Here is a 6,000-nt window from a genome sequence, read left to right as displayed (position 1 = left end):
TTGTTCTTGGGGCATATTCCCTTCATCAAGTGAAATGCATGCTCAATCAGATTCAGGTTAGGGGATTGACTTGGCCATTGCATAACATTCTACTTTTTAGCCTTAAATAACTCTTTGGTTGCTTTTGCAGTATGCTTCGGGTCATTGTCCATCTGCACCATGAAGCGCCGTCCAATGAGTTCTGAAGCATTTGACTGAATATGAGCATATAATATTGCCCGAAACACTTCAGAATTCATTCTGCTGCTTTTGTCAGCAGTCACATTAATAAATACAAGGGAACCAGTTCCATTGGCAGCCATACATGCCCACGCCATGACACTACCACCACCATGCTTCACTGATGAGGTGGTATGTTTTGGATCATGAGCAGTTCCTTTCCTTCTCCATACTCTTCTCTTCCCATCACTCTGGTACAAGTTGATCTTTGTCTCATCTGTCCATAAGATGTTGTTCCAGAACTGTAATGGCTTTTTTAGATGTTGTTTGGCAAACTCTAGTCTGGTCTTCCTGTTTTTGTGGCTCACCAATGGTTTACATCTTGTGGTGAACCCTCTATATTCACTCTTGTGAAGTCTTCTCTTGATTGTTGACTTTGACACATATACACCTACCTCCTGGAGAGTGTTCTTGATTTGGCCAACTGTTGTGAAGGGGTTTTTCTTCACCAGGGAAATAATTCTTCTGTCATCCACCACAGTTGTTTTCCGTGGTCTTCCGGGTCTTTTGGTGTTGCTGAGCTCTCCGGTGCGTTCTTTCTTTTTAAGAATGTTCCAAACAGTTGATTTGGCCACACCTAATGTTTTTGCTATCTCTCTGATGGGTTTGTTTTGATTTTTCAGCCTAATGATGACTTGCTTCACTGATAGTGACAGCTCTTTGGATCTCATATTGAGAGTCGACAGCAAATGATTCCAAATGCAAATGTCACACCTAGAATCAACTCCAGACCTTTTACCTACTTAATTAATAATTAAATAACAAGTGAATAGCCCACACCTGTCCATGAAATAGCTTTTGAGTTGATAGTCCCATTACTTTTGGCCCCTTAAAAAGTGGGAGGCACATATAGAAACCGTTGTAATTCCTACACCGTTCACCTGATTTGGATGTAATTACCCTCAAATTAAATCTGAAAGTCTACAGTTAAAGCACATCTTGTTTGTTTCATTTCAAAGCCATTGTGGTGGTGAATAGAGGCCAAAATATGAAAATTCTGTCAATGTCCCAATATTTATGGACCTGACTGTATCTGCACATCATGCTGTGCGTACACTTGCTACACAGGCCGCGGGGAGGGGGCGCAACACGACCCGTGGCCAGATGCTGGTTGTTCGGTGATCAATCATCATCTGCAGATATATCTTTTAGGTGTGTACCCAGAATAAAGGGGAAGGGAGTTTGTAGTTGCTGTTTGATGTTCAATACTTTACACATTAATCTCATTACTTGTCCAGTAATTTATATTCTGTTACCTGTGCTGTTGTTTTGGCACAACCCACCCTGAAAACAAATCTGCACATACTAGAACATATTCTACATTTCTTACCTTAGGCAATTGAATGAAGTCAATCTGCAACACATCAAATGGGCACTGGGTACATAGGAGATCCCCAACCACGACATGACTGTTGCCTTAATAAAATAAAAATCTGCTCTTGAAACTTAATTTCTTTCTTTTTCTTCCACGACCTCAATTTAAACATTAACCATGTGTAGGAATAATATTCTAATCTAACATGGCCTGCCATATTTTAAACTGGGAATCGTACAGCAAAAAAATAGTGAACCCTTTAATGAAACAGTATAGTGTCACTAGTCAATAAATGCTAAGAAGCTACATCATTTGAAAGAGTGAAGTCCCCTCTTTCCTGTTAGGGTGCCCCCAAGTGCACAAGTGCCATCGGCGTGATATGGCAGAGAGTGCACTCCAATTGATATACAGAAAACAAGTTTCCCATGGCATTTTGTAATATTGTCTTGTGATCACCAGACAGTAGCTTCTAAGGGGCCGCATCATTTAAGAAAGGGTGCCCCCATTGTTATATGGGCACGATACGGCACATAGTACCCTCCTGTCCATATGCAGAAAACATGTTTCCCATAACACGTTGTAACATTGGCGATCACCTGACATCAAATACAAAAGGAGTCCCATTACTTGAAAGAGAGGACCTCACTTTTTAATTTGGGTGCCCCTAAATTATTGGATGTTAAGTCGGGAAGTTTTTCACTTATCCTTGGATTCCATGATTTTCCTGTTGTGCAAGGGGTTTATGGCTGTTGAGCACTCCCACAATTACTGGCAGGAGAGATCTTTTTTTTCCCTCTCAAAGTACATCTGTCGCTATAGAGAATGAGTGAGACATGTCTTCAGGCTTAAGGTACATGCAAAGGACGAACTTAATTTATCCTCAGCAGTGTATGGGTTAAACATTAGTTTACATATTAAAAGAAATGAAATAATAATTTAAAAGAAAAAAACAAATCTGAACCTCATCTCTTGGATGGTTAGTACATAGAATTCAAAACCATTCTTCTCAATCATATAAAAACAAACATAAGGAACAAAAAGAAATCTTTGCTTGCTAACTAGTTACTGTTGAAGTGCTGAAATCACAGCTTAATATTCTTTATATTAAGATGACTGAAAATTTAAGGGAATTGATGGGTTTGGGTGCACTTCTTGATATTTTGGAGACGTAAATGGATTGTGGCCTAAAAAAAAGAAAAATCATCCCAAAATATAATGCATGATGAAAGTCAGTATCTCCACTAGATGGGATGCAGTCAGGAGGCTGACGGTCAAAATGCCGACCACCGACTTCCCGACTGTCAAATCCCGGCAGGATACTAATGACAGGCGTCGAAATCCCGACGCCTGTCATTATACCGAACGAAGGTAAGGCGGGCGGGTTTAGGCACCCCCCCCAAGAGACTTAGGTTTAGGCTACGGGATGGGGGGGGTTAGGTTTAGGCACTTGGGGGGGGTTAGGGTTAGTTATACTCACCTAAATCCCCTGTCAGGATTTTCACTGCAGTCGGTCTGCCGGCATCTGGATTTGAACCGCTGGTTCAAATCATACCGATTCCCACTAGATTGAGGATGATACAGGAGAATTCAGAGGACAGAGAAAGCACAAACAAAAGCTATGATTTAAGGGTGTTTCTGATCTGGTTTTATGTGATGGTTTAACAAATTATCTTACTACAAAAACTACTTGATGGCAATAGGACCACACATCTACAATTTACTGATCAACCTTAGGGCATTGCACCTTATTTGTATTTCTTAGTTAGCAAAAACTACTGCTCTTACTATTAAGGAATCCCTCTTTTTGAATTTTGGTCATTATACTGATAGTTCCTTATTTAACAAAAATGTTTACATAATACATGTTTATGCCCTCTATACAGTCACGTTAGATTTCTCCAGAAATTTACATTTAATTTATTTTTTTTCACTTGCATTCCTACAAATTTCTTGCACTCATATCTCATTTACATTTCCAAATTTAATTCCTCTTGCTTACTTATAAACTACATGACAAGGTTTTCGTCAACTCCCTCCTTCACTCAGTCTCTACCTAATTCTCTGTTCTGCCCCCTGCTTCCACCTTTATCCTTTCCCCCTTATCTCTTCCACCTCCTCCTTCCCTTCTCCCCCTCCTCTGTCTGCCTACTCTCCCCTCCTCTCCCATTACTCCACTTTCTTCCTGTTCTACCCCCCCATTGTCCTACTACCCCACCACTAAACCCTCCTCCTACACTCCTCTCCCTGTCACTTCACCCCACTGCCATCCACATCTCCCTCCCTGCTCACCTCCTACAGGTTCCCTTTCTAGCTCAGGTGCTCGCACCATCACTAAACCCTATTCATATCGGTCCCCCAAATTAATCTTACCACCATGTTACAGCAACCCGGATAATCTTATTCACATCTCCCCAACAAATGCTATCTCTCTATCCTGTGCCCTCTGGAATGCCAGGTCACTCTGTAATAAACTGGTCCCCACCCATGACCTTTTTATCTCCAACTCTCTGAATCTCCTAGCCATCACTGAAACTTGAATCTCACCCTCTGACACCACTTCTCCTGCTGCTCTCTCCTCTGGGGGCCTTGCCTTCTCCCACACCCCCCGGCCTCGGGGTCGCCATGGTGGTGGTGTTGGGGTCCTTCTGTCCACCAGTTATTCCTACCAGCTAATACCCTCTGAACCAGCCCTCACATTCCCCACATTTGAGGTTCATGCTATACGCCTCTTCCAACCAGTAAACCTCAGAGTAGCTGTCATTTACCGTCCCCCTGGCTCTCCCTCCAAATTCCTTGACAACTTCGCTTCCTGGCTCCCTCAGTTTCTCTCCTCAGATCATCCCTCCATTATCCTAGGAGATTTTAATATTCCTATTGATATTCCCACAGAATCCTCTGCAGCTAAACTCCTTACCCTCACCTCTTCATTTGGTGTCGCCCAATGGACCTCCTCACTCTCCCATGTGAGTGGGCACTCACTTGACCTGGTCTTTACTCACCGTTGTGATATTTCTGATTACTCCAATTGCCCATTCCCCCTCTCTGACCATCACCTTCTCTCTTTTAACCTATCCCTCTCTCCTTCCCCTCCTCTAACTCCTAAGGCTACCATTACTAAGCGTAATATTGAGGCTATTGACACTGTTGCTTTTTCCTCCCTGCTGGACTCTCTTCTCTCCCCTATCATTTCTCTCTCCTGTCCTGAACAAGCTACTTCCCTGTACAATTCCTCCCTTACTTCTGCTCTTGATTCTGTTGCTCCAGCAATAACCACTCACCCTCGCAGATCCACACCACAACCCTGGCATTCCAAATGCACCAGATACCTACAAAAGTGTTCAAGATTTGCAGAGTATCAGTTGAGAAAGTCACGCTCTAAGGCTGACTTCCTCCTTTTCAAATTTATTCTCTCTTCCTACAGTGCTGCCCTGTCTCTCTCCAAACAAACATATTTCAAGAACCTCATCTCCTCCCAGTCCTCAAACCCCCGGCGTCTCTTTGCCACTTTCAACTCCCTACTCTGCCCTTCCCCTCCTCGCCTTCCCTCCTCGCTCTCTGCCCTCGACTTTGCCACCTACTTTACATCTAAAATTGACTCCATACGTGAGGACATCATATCCCATCAGACCCTCAGCACTTCTCCCCCTCCTTGCCCTTACCACCCCTCCCCTTCTGTCTCACCAACTCTGACATCCTTCTCCCCTGCTTCTGGAGAGGACGTCATGGCCCTCATCCGGTCCTCCCCTCCTTCCACCTCCCCTCTTGACCCTATCCCTTCCCGTCTCCTCTCCCACCTGTCTCCTTCTGCCTGTTCCCATCTGGCTCACCTCCTTAATCTCTCCCTATCATCTGGCACTGTCCCTTCTGCATTCAAACATGCTCTTGTCTCCCCCATTCTTAAAAAACCTACCCTTGATCCTAACATACTTTCCAACTATCGACCCATCTCTCTTCTCCCTTTTGCTTCCAAACTCCTTGAGCGTATTGTCTACAACCGCCTTACCACTTTCTTTCCTCCCACTCCCTCTTTGACTCATTTCAATCTGGCTTCCGATCTCTCCACTCCACTGAAACTGCCCTCACGAAAGTCAGCAACGACCTCCTTGCTGCCAAATCCAAGGGCCACTACTCTGCTCATTCTCCTTGACCTCTCTGCTGCATTTGACACTGTAGACCACCCTCTCCTCCTGCAAATCCTTTACTCTCTCGGTTTACGTGACACTGCCCTCTCCTGGCTTTCCTCCTACCTCTCTGATCGTTCCTTCGCTGTGTCCACTCATGACTCCTCTTCCCCTCCACTTCCACTAAAGGTAGGAGTTCCCCAAGGTTCTGTTCTTGGACCTCTCCTTTTCTCCCTATATACATCATCTTTAGGTGAACTCATTAACTCCTTTGACCTCCAATATCATTTCTATGCAGATGATACTCAAATTTACATTTCCACCCCTGAGCTCTCCTTACCCGTA

The sequence above is a fragment of the Taudactylus pleione genome, unplaced genomic scaffold (assembly GCF_031769625.1).
Source record: "Taudactylus pleione unplaced genomic scaffold, aTauple2 ptg000214l, whole genome shotgun sequence".
Lineage (NCBI taxonomy): Eukaryota > Metazoa > Chordata > Amphibia > Anura > Myobatrachidae > Taudactylus > Taudactylus pleione.
This window is presented reverse-complemented; position numbering follows the sequence as displayed.